At 39.8% G+C, this 20,517-nt stretch overlaps 1 protein-coding gene across 9 annotated transcripts in view; it reads left to right on the forward strand.

The window, feature by feature from the left end:
- The first annotated feature begins 506 nt into the window (after positions 1-506).
- Positions 507-20,517, forward strand: part of LOC124000809 (myocyte-specific enhancer factor 2A-like) — a 120,325-nt gene continuing 100,314 nt past the window's right edge. For 2 of the 9 annotated variants that reach the window (XM_046307459.1, XM_046307475.1), the window contains exons 1-2: positions 510-961; positions 3,676-3,804. The gene's annotated coding sequence lies outside the window, so the exon portion shown is untranslated. Of the gene's footprint in view, positions 962-3,675; positions 3,805-20,517 lie in introns of all 9 variants that reach the window. The other 7 variants (XM_046307467.1, XM_046307494.1, XM_046307443.1 and 4 more) reach the window with 6 other exon arrangements.

Here is a 20,517-nt window from a genome sequence, read left to right on the forward strand (position 1 = left end):
TTATAAAAAAAAATAAAAAAGACATTGAAACTAGAATTGACCTACGTTTTCTTTCACATGCACATGTTCCTTTAAATCCTGGTAAAAACAATCTGAGATCAGGATCTGCACCACACCTCTTCCTCAGATCCTGCACTTACACGTGACTTTGTCACATGCGAGTTATACAGATCCCACCTCCCTGCTGTAATTGGTTCTGACCAGCCGCTGAGGATTTCTATTGGATCAGAAACATGTCCTTTCAAAATCAATGGTCCTATGCTGCTGTTGTCTTTTAGAGATATGACGTCAATCGTATCAAAGGGGTGTGAGGTGACGGGCCAACAATCATAATTAACACCAGAAAAAAAAAACTTGTCGCTGAGATTTCATACTGTAGTTTAAATTAATTTGACTGTAGTTTCTGCCACAAGTAAACTCTGTCAATCATTTACAATGTAAGATCATTTGTTGCGTTACACTACCCACGTGTCAACCACTTGACTGTAGCTGCCTACCGAAGAGAGGATCAGTAACAAACGTAGCCGAGTTAAAGGAGTGTTATTTTGACACTAAGATTTCAAAGAATGATGTAGTAAGACTGGAATTATAAATGCTAATATCATTGAACACGTATTACAAACTATAGATATCTCGCTCGCGAAGTGTCCTTTCCTCATACTTTTTCACTTTTTAGAGTCACCTTTTGAAATCCAGCTATAGGTAGCCTACAATGTAGGCTAAGCTACAAACCTACGTTTTTTGTAGTGACGAGACGAGAGTGGGAGGAGGTTGATTTCTACCTCGTCTGGTATTAGTCAGATAAGGGGAGGAGTCTCTCACTGACATGAGACTGGCTCTTCTGAGTTTGTCTGCTCCCTAAAATAGCAGTTCGTGTGTAAATGTGACTGAAATTACGTGTATGTCTATTGGAGCCTCTGCTATAGAGTGTCTATATACAACGAGGAACTTGGGAGACAAGGTGAGTAGCAAAAATAGCAACAATATTGCACAGAGGGGCACGAGTGAGAGAGAGAAAGCGCAAGAGGAAGACGTAGAGTGAATTTGGGATCGAAAAGCCATCCCATACTGTAGCCTACATGTAGCGCTATGTGATTATGCCATGCCCGTTTCTGTGTTTATATTCTGGATGAATATAGTATGAACTATTGTTTATTAGTATTCCTAATAATAGGCGACACTTATTTTAGATATACATTGATTTTTACCCTAGATGCCCGTGCGTCTTTGCTCTTATAGCTCCAATAAGTAAACAGTTATGCTTTATCTTATTTGGAAGCCTACAGTAATTCGATCAACTTTATCGTAGTTTGTCAATTTCAGAATATTTCTTAGAATAATAGATTATATCAATCGTCTTGAATTACTAATGTCTAGCTATGACTTTACTATAACTTGTTTACTGATTATGTTTGTGAGCGCGCAATATCGTAGAGTTAACTGTGTCGTGGACTTCTCAGACAACGGGAGGAATGTGTTTGCTTGCAATTTTACTTGGTTTTGTATTATCTACGTTGAAATATATATATATTTTTTTCACATCAACGCCATCACATCACAATAGATTACATGCCATCAGATTACTTTTCGGCTTTTTACTTTGGTTGCTTTGAAATCCTTTATAATTGTCTGTGTAGACTAGGCGAATTAATATAACCGTCTATGTGCACTATAGCTGTATGAACAACTAAAAATTGACTTTATCCATTCCATTGCATACCACTGTAAAATCGAATGCATTTTCTTAGTTGTGGACTAGAATATTTCCTTATTTTAATAGGTTCACAATAATAAGTTAGTAGCCTAAACATGTGATTACTTTGTTATAAACAAATCATTGTAATATATAGTAGTCTATACAGTGTCAGTTTATTGGTAAAGATACTTTGCATTGTTATTTCTGAAATCTACATTTTGCTGGTCAGCTGGTGGTGGTCATTTGTCCATTTAGAACTAGGCTACTCCAACTTCTACTGTTGCTTTGTTTTTATCACTGCTATTTGCTTGAGTTAGGGCAACATCTCCTCTGCTATGGAGCAATGTATGTTTTCCACCAATAATATGTGAATCTCCTCTGCTATGGAGCAATGTATGTTTTCCACCAATAATATGTGACCTATGTCTATTTTTGAAGCAATTTTGTTTTCTTATAGTAGGCCTATGTCTTGTTCTCAGTTATAAGGGACTATTTTGATGATATATTATATTTATAGTTAGAATCTGATGTTTTTATTTAGCCTGGGGCATATCTCCAGTACGGATTCATTCCACAGTCAGGAGCTACATCAAATCTAATCCCAGTAAAGGATTAATACAGCAATGCTTCAATCTTTTGAATGGAAGAGTCATTGCACCTGTTTTGTATGGTTTTATTTCTAATTACAAGCCTGATGAGAGGCAGTCTGGTCACAGTGAATAGTTAGGAGAATGACCTCAACATCAGTGTTTTTCTGCACTAATGACTGAATGGATTGAACAGATTTACAGCTATAATATTATGATGGAGCCATGGTGGTATTGACTGTGTTGATTTGTTGTGATCATTTATCTGCTATTTAAAATTAAACATACATCATTAAATGAAGGTTCAACATAATAACAAATTACACTTTTCTGATTCAGCATATTTGTTTTGGAAGGCCACAAGCCATATTGTAGGTGTCAGTGTAAAGAGTTATGTGCAGTCACTCAAGAGCTCGTAAACTCACGCAAGATGGTCAAATAATAAACCCCAGGAACTTAGTTTGTTGTAGATGATTTACTGGCACTGTGAACTTCAGTATGAGGACAAAAGTTTATGGCTTGACTTGACCCCATTGTATATAATTCCAGACAGATAACAGTAGAGAGTGTTTCGTTGATACTGACTGATAAATGTCTAATGTCCCCCCCCCCCGGTTTCCCCAACCATGAGGTATTCCTAGCTTGTTGATAATGAAAATAGCAAAGTTTTTTAAGGGACGGCATTCTTGGCAGCAATATAAAGGTATATCTGTGTGTATTTTTATTGAGTGTCTGTTTTGGTCCCGTCTGCATTCATTTTTCCCCCAACCGTTTACTGCCCCAGCTTATAGAAAGGTGATTTGCTGCAGTACAGTTAACTTATTTAAGAACTTACAGTAAAATTGGTCATATGGCACTCATAGTATAATAGTATCCTGATCTGTAATATACATCCTTGTCTGTAATATATATATTTGTGGCCTTATTAACGAAAGAGCAATGCAATGTTTTGTTTGTTTCTCTAGTGTTATGTCAGGGTGCAGTAGATACAGTTATTGATTTAATATCATCTTTCTCAGTACCATATTACATAATGTGTTTCTGTTTGTGTGTTCAGGCCTAAATGTCTCTCTGTAAATTGATAGATGTGTAAATACAGTATTTGTTGTGAGTGAAGAAAGTTGACCCAGGTAAAAGGGAGAAGTTCTAAGGTGGTGATTGGTGTGAGGAGTGGGGGTCTGGAGTGTCTCCCACCTCGCTTCTCTTCATAGCACCAGAATATCACAGCTTGGATTCAGCTCCTTCCAGGAGACACACAGGAGAAACGTTGAGTGTGTGGGCAAGTCGGATATGCAATTAACGCTGGTTGTCAGAAAGAGAATGCTGGCGTTTACACCATGCCTCTGAATTAATGAGCGAAACACTTTCTCAACTCTCCTCTCCCCCTCCCAGGACATTTTTCCCAAGGAGGAAAACACAGCAGGAAGCTTAACGCAAGCGAGGGAAGCATTGAAGGGAAAGGAAGAGACAGACAGGAGCTGGATTTTCCCATAAAGAGAATATCACTGCTTTGATAGTTGGGTAAGCCACGTGTTCTTAAAAAAATCTTGGTATTGTTGTTGTTGTTTACCCGTTTATTTACTCTCCTGTTTTTTTACGAGAGTCACTTAACTTACTTAATTGTATATGCCATGGATCTCCATAGGGTTGGATGATGTCAACCTTTGTCCTATGGTGATTAGGTACTCATAAAACATTGTGATATAAGATGGCATCGCCCCCTATTGGCCAACCCCCAAAATTGTATTTGTGAGAAAAAAAACTCAGTTAAAACAACTGTTGGGCTATAGCCAGAAATTGCATGCTATAACTTGACGAAAGATACGTTTGTTGAAAGCCTGGACAAAGCCTAAGTGGAGGAAAAGCTTAGATAATATTTCGGGTGGAGCTTCCGTATGGCCAGGTCAGTGTGTGTGTGTGTGTGTCTGTGTGGCATGCACATGATGGAGTGACAGTCAACTGATGAGGAACGGACTGTTTTACCATAGTGAGTTAGGTTATAAATCATGGGCTTGATAGAAGCGTACCGTCTTCAGACCTATAATTGTTTGTTAGATTTCTCATAAAGCTGTGATTGAGAATAGCATATGCCTCGGCCTATAGATTCCATCTTTCATTCTTGTAATTTTTGATAGAGGCACATTATAGACAACTCCTTCTTAAGCTATTTGAATATTTAGGAAATAGGTTACTGTTCATAGCTTCATAGTTATTTGAATATTTAGGAAATAACTTGTCTTGAAGCTTTTATGATAGACCTAGTAGGAGGATAGGTTGTAGGCTATTTGGTTTTCAACCTCGCATGGGGGATTTTTCCTGGCACACACAGAAAATCAATTTCTTAATCAGCTTAAACTTGATTGAACTTTATTTTTCTGTAGTCTATTTATATTGTTTGTTCACTCTCATTATTAGTCCTCCGGCTAAATTAAGTTTTTAGGGAATTAAAACAATATTTTGCTCTCTCCGACTCCATTCTTTGTGGCACGGTGCAAGTCATGTTCAAATAGGCTAAACCATCGTCTGTCACATAACAATGTTGTCAACATCGATGATGGCTGTCAGTCATCGTTGATAGGTGATGCTGTTGTAATATCGCACAACCCTAAATCTCCAGTAATGTTTTATGCTTTATTTGGTCCTTTTGGTTATTCTCTTTATCTCAAGTGGGAAACATCATTAAGACCATCTGGTTTCATGAGAGTGTCAGCTGTGCATGGATTTTGTAGTGTTCACCATGTTACACCATTGTACTGTGGCACAGCACTTCCCCTACAGTACACTTGAGAGCTGAACTGGTGTCAACTGCAGCTGACTCATCAGGCACAGTTTTATAGCACATTTTTTGAGAGTTCTACAAGACTACTTGTTTTGAGAGAACCAGTAGCTTACACAATTAACCTTTAAACTTCTTTAGATAATACAATGACAATAACAAAGAAGAGAAACAAAGAATACACGTTGTGTATCACACCTCCCCACAATCAACAAGTATCAGCAAAGGTCATGATATTACATTATTTCATCAAAGTACTGAATGTGTTTATACATCGAGGTGTAAATTAGTAGTTGTTTCACTCTTACTCTCTCTTTATTCGCCAGTGTGACTGCGACCCTATGTAGGAAGTCCTCTCTTATTCTCAGAGTTAGGTGTGAGGGAACTCTAGATGTTCAAGATATTTATCAGAGCAACAACAGGAAAAACACTATGCTTATTCTCTATGTCCACTTTGCTTAGTTTCTTTGTTACAAAGCCCTCTGCACATGCTCTCAGCAACATGATTCATTGTTTAATGGAGCTCCATCATCAAACTGGAGATTCCAGCATTCTCCCGTGAGACCTGGAGGCAGGATGCAGAATCTTGAGCCTAGCAGACAATTGTGTACGCTCTAGACTATTTATTCTAAAGGAACGCTTCCTGAGTACTTTAATAAATAAAATGGGTATAAATGTAGTTATTCTATTCCAGAAAGGGCGAACCATGAATATGGATGTTCTTTCTTGTGTTTATACACTGCATCAAATCAACTCTGACTTCCCCTTCTATCGTGTGTGGCTACTGCAATGGCTGTGTAACCCAGAGGAATGCACAGTGTCCTAGCGGTGTCACCCAACCCCACAACCCAATCCAACAGAGAGCTGAGCTCCAAACACAGAAACCCCTGGCTGCCTCCTGTCTGACCACCAGGTCACAGAGCCTCACCGTTGATGCTAAATGGGTTAGTTACCCCCAGGATACCAGCCAGTTTGACAAACACACGCAATTATCATTTAAACTGTGTATCAAAATATTTGCTCCCTGTTCGTTTTTCCTCTCTCCTCCAGTCTCACAGAATTGAGTCAAGTAATTCTGCAAATACGTTGTGGAGTGTGGCCTGATCACATAATACAATATAAAAAATTTGATTTGATTTGGTCACAGAGCCTCACCTTTCTCCTCTCTCCTGTCTCCTGTAGGCTAATTCAAAGCATTGACAGTAAGGCCTACCTCTGACAAGAGCTCTCATATTTGCTTAATTTAGTCCTTTTCCATCAGATTTCCCTTTAAAAGGCTCAGCAGTAACAGAAAAGAACGTATTCTACGAATCCAAATTGACACAGGTAGTGCGGAAAGAGGGAATATTACTGGAAACTTTCTAGGTTTACCACTAAATTACCAGAATTTGACTAGCTTTCAAGTTTTGGGAGGAATTTTATAAAATGACATCTCGTGGCCTTTTTGTATACTTCAGATTATCACAGATGTTCCTCTGTGTGGCCTGATCACATAATACAATATACTTTTTTGATTTGATTTGGTCACAGAGCCTCACCTTTGATGCTAAATGGGTTAGTTACCCCCAGGATACCAGCCAGTTTGATAAAACACAGGTTATTATCATGTAAAATGTGTATCAAAATATTAGCTCCTTGTTTGTTTTTCCTCTCTCCTCCAGTCTCACAAAACTGAGTCAAGTTATTCTGCAAATATGTTGTGGAGTGTGCCAAATCAAACCGTCTATCATGCTATGAGGCTGCACAGTTGGAACTTTATTAGGCAGACCCTTAATGTGCTGTGATGATGACTTCCAAACCGTTAGCCTGTGGATCAGGGACCAGCCCTGGCACAGGCTAATATACCAGATGTACCCTTTATAAATACGGCTTAATATCCTACATGGCGGTGCGGTTTCAAAGTTAATATAATTAAAATATTTTGAAATCATATTCAAACACTTATTATGCAGTTATTTATTTCTTCTTTTTTTTAAAGGAAAAGCCACACTCAAATATATAATTAGACATGATTTTAAATCTGAAATTAAGAAAGATTTATACTAATAACGTACAGTGGTGCGGCCGATGGTCAATGTATACTCGGAAAAGCAAATGTAAAAAGCACCAATTCTTCCTATAGACCTATTTATAATTCTCATCACATCTGCCTGCTATGTCACTGTAGTATGTCAACAAAGCATCTCTGTTTACAATTAGCCCCCTATCATTCTGACCTAAATATCAATATCCTAAACTACAGTGGCTTATAAACATCTGATAGCCTGAAAAACTGTTTCTAACAGAAGCATGAGTGAACCACTCACTAATGCACTGTTGTCTAAGGGAGCACCTAACAGTGACCTTTCAACTGTCCTGCCCTTGGCTGTGACCTCTGGTAGTAAGCCACCCCATACGGCCCACTCAGCACATGTGCTGCTGAGCATGGCAGAGCGGCTTAAAGATAGACAGCTTCTTCCTGTCTTCTTTGCCTTTCCCCTTCGAGCCCTCAGTCAGACAGAGTTGTCCTTACCCCCTCAGCTCTCTCTGGTCATACTGAAGAATCAGCTGAACCAAAGCGGCAGCCTCAATCTGCAGCTAATCCTCTTTCACTACTATCATCCCTGTCTCTCTCTCCCCTCCACTGTTTAAGTGGCCCACACAGGGTTAAGACTGCAAATCAACTTTGAATGTGAAAATGTTTTACTTGTTGAAGTAAACAGTCTTGAGGAAGTTCATAGTGTAAATTGAGTTATCAATGGTTTATGATAACCTTTCCCTTTTAAATCTATAAATCATCACAAGGATATTTTTAAAGTTTCATAAGGACATTATGAACCATTTGTTACCAGGTATTAGATGATCACAGCTGTCTTTCTATATGGCATTGATTTGGGCTATTGCCATTTGAATGTCTCCTGTAGGCTGATTCAAAGCATTGACAGTAAGGCCTACCTCTGACAAGAGCGCTCATATTTGCTTAATTTAGTCCTTTTCAGATTTCCCTTTAAAAGGCTCAGCAGTAACAGAAAAGAACGTATTCTACGAATCCAAATTGACACAGGTAGTGCGGAAAGAGGGAATATTACTGGAAACTTTCTAAGTTTACCACTAAACAACCAGAATTTTACTAGCTTTAAAGTTTTGGGTTAATTTTTATAAAATGACATCTCGTGGCCTTTTTGGATACTTCAGATTATCACAGATGTTCCTCTGTGTGGCCTGATCACATAATACAATGTCAAAAATTTGATTTGATTTGAAATGTCCGTATCCTGCACGGTTCACATATCATATGCTGCATTTAGACAGGCAGCCCAATTCCGATCGTTTGTTCACTAATTTCTTAAAAAAGATCTGATGTGAATAGATCTGATGTGATTAGTCAAAAGACCAATTTAGTGGACTAAAATATCAGAATTTGTCTGCCTGTCTAAACGCAGCTTATGATACGTGAACCGTGCAGGATACGGACATCTAAAAGGGTACTTTTGAGATATTGATATTACTATTTTCAAGGTTGAATAAATCAATGTGAATTTTTCTCAGAACATAGACTTACCTCATATTTTCGAGGACTCCATAACGAGTATAATGACACCAAGATATTGTCTGTATCATGTATGGTTCACAGATCAAAGGTTCTGACAGGAGGCATGTATAGGTCTCAAAATACAAATGTAAAAAGCATGTCAAACATCCTTCCTTCCAATGAAGTTTCTATGTGAGAATTGACAGATTTTGTTTTATTTGGGACATGCTGTCGTGGAATCGCCCCTAAGTGAAATTGACTAGAGCAGTTTTCATGTTGAGTCATGTTGGATCAACAGTGCACTCCAATCTTTAGATATCTTTCTTTCTGAGTGCATTTCTGACAGGCTCTCTACAGATAAAAAATAAAGCAGTGCCACGCCACTATGGCATTCGAACAAATGGTACACATCATTAAAACAAATGGTACACATCATTAATACAAATGGTACACATCATTAAAACAAATGGTACACATCATTAAAACAAATGGTACACATCATTAAAACAAATGGTACACATCATTAAAACAAATGGTACACATCATTAAAACAAATGGTACACATCATTAAAACAAATGGTACACATCATTAATACAAACTGAGGGCTTAACTGACACATTGTCATAACAAATGTGACGCACTTGTATTGCATGTGAACTTTAAGGTGTACTGCTATGTTACTTAATTGGAGTAGGACAAGAACCATACTTTTAGTTTGATATATTCACCTCTACCAAGTCAAGTTAAGTGACTTGAGTTATACCGAGGACTGACAAAAGATATAAACTGAGAAAAAATAAGTAGTACATGCATGCTATCTGCAGTGTGGCTTCTGAGGTTAGCGTGTTAAAGCTTCTGCTATGTGGTGGAGCAGAGGGGATGGCAACAAACAGTCACCATGCACCTGATGGACCTCTGGCCTCTCATTCTACAATATTAGTGTCACTATTGATACGTTAGCAAAAACACAATCATGTTGTGCTTCATAAACATAAGAGCCTATGAACATAGTCAAGGGAGTCCATCCTGTGGTTGATTTGTTTGTTCTTTGTTTGCATGATACTGTAGGTGTCAGAAATGGATTTCATTTTGTTTTGTTGTTGAAGATTTGTTGCATCGTAATAGCAGATGAAAAAAAAGCGGTAGCCTAACAGATAACACTGAAATACATACATTATCATAGATCAGAATTGTTTTAGGAATTTTCCCATTAATTTAAGGAAAACATTGAGCAGTTTGACTGAATTTCAATGAGACTTTGAAAAAACATTAAGGAATACATTATAATCTAATTTGCCAGATCAAAAGATTTCTTGTGACCACTAATATGCTCCCCTGTATCCCATTTAAGACATCCACTTACGGTAAGTCCCGATGGAGGACCTGAGTTGTCTTGCAGGGTCTATAGGGTTGCACATTTTGGGGAATATTCAGAAGTGGAAATTTTCCATGGGAATTAACGGGAATATATGGGAATTAATGGGAATATATGCAAATTAATATTAATATAATTTAAATGTAGATGTGTTTTACATTGGATATATTTACCATATCACATGGAGACAGAAACATAAGCTTTGTACCATATCATAAGTAGACATGATTTGGGCGGCAGGTAGCCTAGTGGTTAGAGTGTTGGATTTGTAACCGAAGGGCTGCAAGATCGAATCCCCGAGCTGACAAGGTAAAAATCTGTCGTTCTGCCCCTGAACAAGGCAGTTAACCCACTGTTCCTAGGCCGTCATTGAAAATAAGAATTTGTTCTTAACTGAATTGCCTAGTTAAATAAAGGTTAAAAAAATGCAAATGATTAAATCCTTCCACTAGAAAAAAAAACAGATTTAGTTATGAATTTAACTTTAATTAAATGAGTTGACTCTTTACATGGGATGATTTCACTGAACAACAAAACAAAGGGAATATTGAATGATCCCCAATGATCCATTGCATCTCCCAAAATGTGTAAAATGATTTAGTCTGGAAACTAAAGCTTTGGTTGTCTTCCTCTCAGGCTTCCATGTCTTCTCCCTGGACCTCCTCAATGTCCACTTCTTGAACATCAGACTCTGAGGCCTCACCTTCACGGTCACTTTCCAACAATGTTGAGGATGGCTCGTTGTCAGGCTTAAAAAGCCTTCATTTTTCAACCCTTGTTGGTCAGCCTGTTGCGTGCTTTGGTGTGTGTGTTTCCAAACAACGACCAGTTGCACTCTGAGGCGCCTGATTTTGGTGGGATTTAGAGGAGGATGGAGGCAACAGGGGAAAGAGCCTCAGATCCACAAATTCCCTTCCACCAGGTGACTGATGAGATATGTTGGCACGACTGCCATATTGCATCTCCATCCCAAAGCCCTTGCTTGGAAGTGTACTTCGCCAGACTGCCAAGCACCTTGCCCTTATCCAAGCCAAGGTGGTGAGACACTGTAGTGATGACACCATAAGCCTTGTTGATCTCTGCACTAGACAGGATGCTCTTGCCAGCATACTTGGGGCCCAACATGTATGCTGCGGCGTGTATGGGCTTCAGGCAGAAGTCTTCATGCTTTTTAATGTATTTCGAAACTGCAGTTTCCTCTGCTTGGAGCAACAGTGAAGTGGGCAGGGCAGTACGTATGTCTTCTCTTACATCTGCAAGCAGAGTCTGAAAATCAGACAGAATGGCATCGTTTCCCTCAATCCGTGCAATGGCTACTGCTATAGGTTTCAGGAGTTTCAGGCTGATTACCACTCTCTCCCAAAATACATCATCCAGGAGGCTCCACTTGATGGGGCTGTCCATATCGGCAGACTGTGATATGGCCATTTCTTGGAGAGACTCACTCCCCTCCAGGAGACTGTCAAACATGATGACAACACCACCCCAATGGGTGTTGCTGGGCAGCTTCAATGTGGTGCTCTTATTCTTCTCACTTTGCTTGGTGAGGTGGATTGCTGCTATAACTTGATGACCCTTCACATACCTAACTATTTCCTTGGCTCTCTTGTAGAGTGTATCCATTGTTTTCAGTGCCATGATGTCCTTGAGGAGCAGATTCAATGCATGAGCAGCACAGCCAATGGGTGTGATGTGAGGGTAGGACTCCTCCACTTTAGACCAAGCAGCCTTCATGTTCGCAGCATTGTCTGTCACCAGTGCAAATACCCTCTGTGGTCCAAGGTCATTGATGACTGCCTTCAGCTCATCTACAATGTAGAGACCAGTGTGTATGTTGTCCCTTGTGTCTGTGCTCTTGTAGAATACTGGTTGAGGGGTAGAGATGATGTAGTTAATTATTCCTTGCCACGAACATTCGACTACCCATCAGAGATGATTGCAATACAGTCTGCTTCCTCTATGATTTGCTTGACCTTCACTTGAGCTCTGTTAATCTCTGCATCCAGCAAGTGAGTAGATAAAGCATGTCTGGTTGGAGGGGTAAATGCTGGCAAAGAACATTCAGAAATCTCTTACAATACACATTGCCTGTGAGAATCAGAGGTGAACCAGTTGCATACGCAGCTTGAGCAAGACATTCATCAGCATTTCTCTGACTATGTTCATTGAGTCAAATAAACTTCTGATTCCAGGAGGACCATGAGCTGTTGCTATCGATAAGGTATCTGTTTCATAATTTTCACCTTGAATAGAAGTAGAGGGACTTTTGTCAGAGGTTGCTTGTTGTGAGCACCGAGGGAACTTATGCACTTGGCCAGATGATTCTGTATCTTTGTTGCATTCTTCACATATGATTTGGCACAGTATTTGCAAAAGTACACTGCTTTTCCTTCTACATTAGTTGCAGTGAAATGTCTCCACACATCAGAGAGTGCCCGTGGCATTTTCCTGTAAAGATGAGAAAAACATTATAAGAAAAACCCCAAATACAATTCCATGTACAGATAAATAGTTAAGCAGTTGGATTAAACAACTCCTTTGTAAGATAAATGTTTAAAAATGAAACATGTATGGAAATAGGACAGTGTAGTAGTAAGTGCTCAATTGCATCTCATTAGTGTACAAGATCTTGAGAATCAGATGTACATGGAAGAGTGCACTGCACATGTGATGGAAGAATGCACTGTGCATGCAAAGGGTTGCAATTCCATTGAATTGGGGATAGTATAACCAAAATATGCCAGGAGACCTCACTGTTATAAGTGAACTTTTTTGATGAATTTAAGCAAAATTCACGAAATACCCAGGCTTAACATCCCATGGAAAATTTCCGGAAACATTCCAGAGCTGTCATCAAGGCTAAGGGTGGCTACTTTGAAGATTCTGAAATATAAAATATATTTGATTTGTTTAACACTTTTTTTGGTTACTACATGATTTCATAAATGTTATTTCATAGTTTTGATGCCTTCACTGTTATTCTACAATGTAGAAAATAGTAGAATAAAGAACAACTACATTTACATTACATTTACATTTAAGTCATTTAGCAGACGCTCTTATCCAGAGCGACTTACAAACTATGGAATGATTAGGTGTGTCCAAACCTTTGACTGATACTATACATACAAAAGTATAGAATTGAATCTGATTAGGTGTGTCCAGAATAATAAACAGATTTGCAGGTGTATGGCCCTTATTTGGGGATCTGGAGGTCATAGTCCCTAGTGTGACCCCATGCAGTCAGTAAGTACAGTTGCTGGTGGTGACCTAACACCCTCTTCTGGTTTGAAAGCTGGTCGGGTCCACCTCTGGACTCAGACTATAAGTCCCACCATCTCTCTGCTCTGAGGGTCGTGTTTGAGCAGAATGACGGGTAGTTTTGTTTTCAAACTGAGCATTTTAAGTAATTAGGGACACTAGGGGTAGGGGGTTTAAGTCCACTAGGTTGTTTTGTATTCAGCAAAACATGTAGCGTTGTGTGTGTGACGCTTACGAACTTGATCTTGATTTCAGAATGTCTTTACTCACCTTCGCTTTGACACTGTAAAATTATATCAGAAGTAGGTGCAGCCCAAAAACATTCTCCCCATCAATTTCCCCTACTATGCTCCTACACCAGTGTACGAAAGGAGACTTGACCCTTGCCATATGAGGAGAAGTGGAAGGCGGGGCAGGGACGTGTCACTAATACTGGGCTGGGCATGACATCATTCCTTGGCCTTTACAGCCCTGGCAGCATCCAACCAGGGAAAACATTACATCACTCCTGTAGTAAAACATGTAGTCTCACAATAACAACTTAGTGCTGGGAGCGGTAGTACATTACAGGTTATCACCTGGAATGGAAAAACATTTGTAGATGTCTGAAATGTTTGAGTTTGAAAGTGAAATGTTTTGATATGGTGATTTATATTAGGGCACTCTGTCTTTCTTCATCCCCCCAAAATATATTTAATCCCTGTCCAGGCTGCAGTAGTTGTACCCTACTCTCCATCTCCAGAGCCCAGCTCTCTGAAGCCTCTGTTTGAGAGTATGTTGAGGCTGCCAGTTGTCTGTGCCCTCCCTCCCTCCTCTTCTCCTTCTCTCTACCAGTCCAGTCTCTCTCTGCCTGGGAGCAAACTGTGTGGCTTCCGTGAGCTGCTGATCCAGGTGAAATGGTAGACAAAACCCACTGGTCTATCAGCTGTTCTCTGACTGTACTCGGCCAGTGTCACACTCAATGCTCCCCAGCTTGTTCCTAGTCCCCTCCCTCCCCTCGGCCCTCCTGTCACTGACCCAGCTGCCAACAGTGTTCAGACCATGTATGGGGGAGAGGCATCCGTCACCAGCAACTGGGCCACAGGCTATCACAGAACAGTTAGGCTGAAAAGATTCCTGGAGAGGCAGGCAGCAGGGCCAGTGGGTTTATCTCACTGTGTGTTGTGTTGTGTGTGCGTGCATGCTTATGTGTGTGTGTGTAGTTATGTATGGATGTGAGGGTATGTTTGTTTGATGACCTATCAAACTGTTTGATGACCTATCAAAGTGGTGATCACAATGTGTCTGTCCTATTGACTTTAAAAGGAATGGGTTTGATTTGGTAGAGTCAGAAGACATTTAGGGAATTCCAAAAGGCTGAGTTGTGCATCTACAAAACATGTACATTTTGTTAAAGATGGATTGTATCAGCTCTACTTTCTCCACCCATACACAATTCCTGTTGTTCCCCAGCACCGGTATGTTATGGAGGTACTGAATCATTATGCAAACTAAGTCAATTCTTCCTGGAATGCCTGGAAATATTCATAATATTGTTTATTTGATGTCGAGCCCTTTGCTTAAACAATACATTCTTGCATAATTTACAATACTTTTATCCTTGATCTTGAGACGGATTAGTTGGAGGAAAGTTTTCATGTTTTGTTCAGATTCAGTCTTCTGAGCAACAAACAACAAGTATAGAGAAAATACTTTAATATGACTCATTTTGTGTCCTTTGTGTCCTGTCAGAACGTAGCTTTTCCAAGGATATGCCCCCATTCAAATCTGATTGCATAAACACCAGTCATGCACCAGGCAGACACTGTTTATATAAGAGCACATTTTTATTTCAAAGTGAAAATTGTTACTCAGCTTTGACTTGGTATTGAAGTAAAATTACCTTGCATCCCATGAACGTTCTCCCTGGTGCCTACATGATGTGATTGTGTTTAATGTTATCTCTACTGTACATCTTTCCTCTTCTCCCTGTCGGTTTTAACAAGGACCCATTTACAATAAACGGAAGAGGTTTTATCATGCCAAAAACACTAAACAACCAATTGAAACCAGCAGACATAAAACTGATTTGTTATAATGGAAACAAATGGTTTCACCTTGCCAAAGTGATATGGATTTATTGGCTGTATGTTGAAATCAGTCTATTAAACCAATTACAATTATGTTGTTTAGCATTAGAAAATCTTCCAACTGTTGTAGTTTTACCTCAAGGGATTAGTGTTACAGATTAGTGTTACATTTAGTCATTTCCACAATCATCCATGTAGGCCTAGGTTTGTGTGGAGTCATATTTTTATTTTTTTATCTAATCAATGTTGAACCTTTCACAGTTATTGTGAGTCATAACCGTCCATGCTGCTTGGGTTGCATAAACATTTTATGTAATGGAACACTGAGCAACAGAGGGATGGAGAGCACAAGAAAAATGGGAAGAGAAAATCTAATATTTATTCCAAGCCATTTTTAAACTCCCATTAAAAGAAGCACCAGTGCTCTGTTGGACAGGAAGAAACACACTAACAGCCAACAGAAACTAGACAGGATGTGTACAACACAATATGGTAAACTCAGAGCAGTTTAATTTGTTTGTGTAGTTAAATCTGCCCGCTGTTGATCAAACAACATATTTGAAGGAGAATGAAATATCTAAACTGAATCGGAAAGTCTCATCTGGATATTCAGTGAATTTAGAGAGGGGATGAGAGTGAGGAACTGTAGTGCTGCCGATACACATTAATGCATGACGTCCCTAACATCCTTACACAGCGTATTCCCCCAGGAGGAAGATCTTGATTCATCTGTGCTGTTTACCATTTCAGTGTTGTGTTCTATGGAACATCAAAAGGCTGCCATGCCACTTAGCACAGCTTGTAGGGGGCCTGGGGGGTAGGGGGCTGTCGCACCCCTCTGCGTTGGTGGGATTATCTCTCCCTGGTGAGAAGTCCCTGTGATGATGGACAACCATGCAAATGGACACATACCAGCACATCACACAGACAACAGGTTAGGATTTAGAATGTGTACATTTTGGGTGTGGGTGCATGCATGTTTACAGAAGACTCTGAAAATGGGCTTTTCCTGATATCCCTGAAAAGTTGAAGTTATGATTGATGAAGAAAATCTACAGAACTGTACAGAAAAACGGAGGAATGTGTAGTCTGTGAATTTCTTTTAGACCTGTGTCATCTGTGACTCCATCCGAATGATTTAGAAAAGGAGAATTTGGTGCGTTGTGACACTTGAAGTGCTCATACAGAGAGAATGTCAGATTCTGACACTAACTCCTGCCAGGAAATCCACTGGTAAAATTGGCGTACTGTCATAAGAGATGTTGGTGATAAAATGTTTTTGGAGAGAGGTTTTGGCTCCGAGACATTAAGTGGCTGTTACTGTTTATTTTTTAAATTTAACTAGGCAAGTCAGTTGAGAACAAATTCTTATTTTACAATGACGGCCTACCCCAGCCACACCCTTTGGGACTCCCAATCACAACCAGTTGTGATACACCCCAGGATTGAACCAGGGTCTGTAGTGATGCCTCTCGCACTGAAACTCTACGAGATGCAGTGCCTTAGACCGCTGTGCCACTCGGGAGCCCTAAAATCTTATGTGAGTAGTTAATTTGATGTAAGTAGTTAGACACTTTAGTCAGTACATTTTTTGCAGTAGAATATAACATTGTGGTTGATTAGAAGTGATTACTGACTATTACATAACAAGGTATTAAGGATGATGGAACAATATTACATTTGGGGCTTCATCTAAGAACAGCAACATATTCAAGTGAATATACTTGCATATTGTTTGGGTTTAGCCTGTGGTTTGTTGACTATTGATGGAAAATTGCCAATGCCAGTATAATTTAGGATAGCATTAATGTACATCATGCATTTCTCAATTGCCAAAACCAGATCCTTTTCATCAAGAATAATCCAAGGTTGCATCCGTTTCTACATGCTTAAACTTGTACAACAATTAGCATAACGAGACAAACCTTTTGAAGGAGAGCGGCCTCTGCACATGAAATGGATATACCAGTTAGGAGAGGGTCATCTCTTTATCCTTGAGAAACTGAGAATCCGTTCATTCGCTAGGCTCGAAAACTTGATTGACACAAATGGATCATTGGGAATAGAATTGTCCCAGCAGTAATTATGTTACAACGCTGCGACTACTGCACACAACCAGCGTACCGGGGCTGGCAGGGGGGAGAACTCTTCCTCAAATCCATCTCAAGGTTTTATCCCTGTTTCCTCTCCATTTAAGTTCACACAGAAACACATGTGCACTCACATACTCACACACACAAACTCCAGCAAAACAACATCTGTTTACATTGTGAAGTTACAAAGTCTGAACTTCACTGCACTGTCAGTAGAAGTTACCTGAACAGTACAGTGTAACTGGCTCTGTCTGCTAGAGTGTACATACATGTTGGCAGTGATTACTGTGTCTTACTGGCCTCAGATTCTTCTCACTATGCCTTCAAGCCAGAGGAAAATGTGTATTGGTTTTGTTCTTCCTGCTGGTTCCATCATACAGGTTTGTCGGACTCAATATGGTGATAAATGAGAAACAAATGCCATATTAAAGTCACTTCAATGGAATTCTCTCATGGACCCCAAGGCATTTTGTCAAAGTCACCTTGCATAGTCCTCTCATCCCCTGACATTACTGTGTGACTGAGAGTGAGGGTGTCTGTCTGCTAGCGCTCCGTTTCACTGTCAGCATCTGATGTCCTTTATATTTCTGAAGATGTAGCCTATTATCCAAACCTTACCATACCTTTGAAACCTGCTCAATTCAGCTGATTTCAGCATGCAATAGAGGAATACATTAAAAGGTAACAATAGGATACCTGTAGTGATTGGCAAGGGTGTATGTTCTGTTGTGCTCTCTCCTAAAGAGCTACGTTTTTTGCATTTGTCTCCCAGGTTATTGATGTATGATGTGGGGGTCTAAAGCTAATTTCCCCAAGAGAATATTCAGTTGATCCAGTGGGGTTTTCCTGATGATGTCATTGTGGAGGTGATAGGTATCTTTGTCTCTGCGTGCCGCTGTCTGTAGCTCCATCTTCCCAGCCAGAGTTGGGTGCTAGCAGGATGGATCATGGTTTGAACTTGCGTTGTTCCAATGAGCGATTGCAGCTGGGTCAGTGGAGAGTTGGATTGAGGTAAGAGTCATCATTTGGAGAGATTAACCACTCGCAGCCTGGCCTGCTTTGGTTTGACTCCTCAACACAAATACTCAGAGCAAGATTCATGATGAAAAACGCTAACCTTTGCATCATTGTCGCCTACAAGTCACACACCCATACATGTCAATGGATTTCTTTTTTTATCAACTTGATCAAGGTAGGTCTAAAATGCATGCTAAAATAGTTATAAAAGTGGAGAAGCATTGCCATGCCCCAGTAGCCATAAGCTCAATAAACCATTATTGTTTACTATGCAAGCTATGCAGAACATGCTCTGGAATGTTTGTGAGTCACTGTTCAACCCTTGTTGAACTCTGACTTGAATTACCAATGTACAGTATGTCAGGGCTGGATCTACTAACATCATAACAAGCCCTACTTGAGTATAACTATTCATTGAAATAAACAAAGGAAAATACTTTCTATTGTCTGTTGGTATCTCGAGGTCATCTAAAAAAAACACATTCACCCTTCATTCCGTCAGAGACATAAAGCCATTACTCAATGTAACATTATGTGTTTTCTCACATAGCTTTTAGTGGTTCAACGTATCACAGCTATTTCAAAGGGTGTGGGTTTAAACTCATTGTTCACACAATGGTTCCTAGGAGTTATCATTTGGTGAGATTTGCAAGTCAAATGTTGTTTTCTTCACAGTTGAAATAACAGTATATTGCAAACCTCTTCAGAGTATAGCATTCATGCTTTTAAAAAATCTAAATCTTAAGCCAAGCAATTCATTTTAAACTTAATGACCATGTAGAAAATATCTACATATTTCATTTCACTCCATAGGTTTATGTTTTGTGGAAATGACATTTCTTTATAACAGTCATGTCCCTCATATAGTTATTGTTTTAGCTTCTCGGTACTGTTTTTCAAGTCATTTTCTAGGAAGATAATGTCACCCCAATAAATGTTTTACAAATAAAGTTTACAGGCTGTAGAAAGTCCAATACGAGCACATATTTAAAGCATTTTATTTAACTCACAAGGGAAGCAGCTCTCCCTCTTTTTCTCAAAGCCTATTTCCCACTAATTTTTGTTCACACAGCCCTTTGGTAGATCTTATTAATATCTCATTAGTTGCCTTGGAAACAGAGGTGAGGGAATGTACAGAGTGAGAGAGCGAAAGAGAGAGATACGAGGGAGATAGAGAGGGTGAGATATGTGGGAGAAAGGGAGATAGATGAGGGAGAAGGAAAAAGAAGGAGAGAGGAATGGAGAAAGTGGTTTGTGAAGGATCAGCCTTGTGTCAGATTAGCATCAGGAGACATTAACACTAGTGGTGCTTCTTCTGGGATCACAATCCTCCGTCTCCCTGCTCTGCTGGAGTGGGAGATAAGCGTGCAATCACAAAGGGAAGTGTAGGAGCAGGAGAGAGAGGCTGGCTCGCCTCCACTCGCCCCCAGGCCAACAGCCCCATTTACAGGTACAGCACAGCCTGATGACAGGAAGAACAAAGAGTTGGGGTGTTCATTTCTTAATGCACTTATGTCAGGGTCTCATTGAAATTAAGCAGCAGAACTGTGAGGGTTTTCTTTGCTCTATGTCCCACTCCGCTTAAGGCCTTACAAACTGGAACTGAGCCATTTCCTTACACTTTCAAGTTTTGGAGTTGAATTTAATATTTATACTGTTTTACATGGCTGTTTTCTTGTTATGTATGAACTTGCATAACTCATCATTATGTAACTCAGGTTATGTTTCAAATCATTATCCGTATTGGCCAAAACAAGGAAAGTACTGACGTCTAAAATAATATCAAGTGGTTGTGTGCTTGGTGTGGCAGCATGTGCCTGTCCAGCCTGTCTAATGGCCATGTACTGTAAATATAATAAACACACGGAGAGAATCAACAGGAGATGGAGTAGTGTTGTTGTTTAGTCTCAGACTTACAGTCAGGAAGGTAACAAGCAGAGGGATCAGAGAGGAAGGGTGTCCCCAAGGCACACTCCTTCCCTTTTTTCTCTCCCTCCATTTTTTTTCCCTACCTCCCCTGCAGTGGGCATTTAGAGGGGTCCTGAAAAACAGGAAGTAGAGAGGCAGGAGGTTGAGTCTTGTCGGCTCACGCTGTGGCCTGGCCCTGTGGTAGGATAGTCAAATGAGGTCA

The sequence above is a fragment of the Oncorhynchus gorbuscha genome, linkage group LG02 (assembly GCF_021184085.1).
Source record: "Oncorhynchus gorbuscha isolate QuinsamMale2020 ecotype Even-year linkage group LG02, OgorEven_v1.0, whole genome shotgun sequence".
In the NCBI taxonomy this organism is placed as follows: Eukaryota; Metazoa; Chordata; class Actinopteri; order Salmoniformes; family Salmonidae; genus Oncorhynchus; species Oncorhynchus gorbuscha.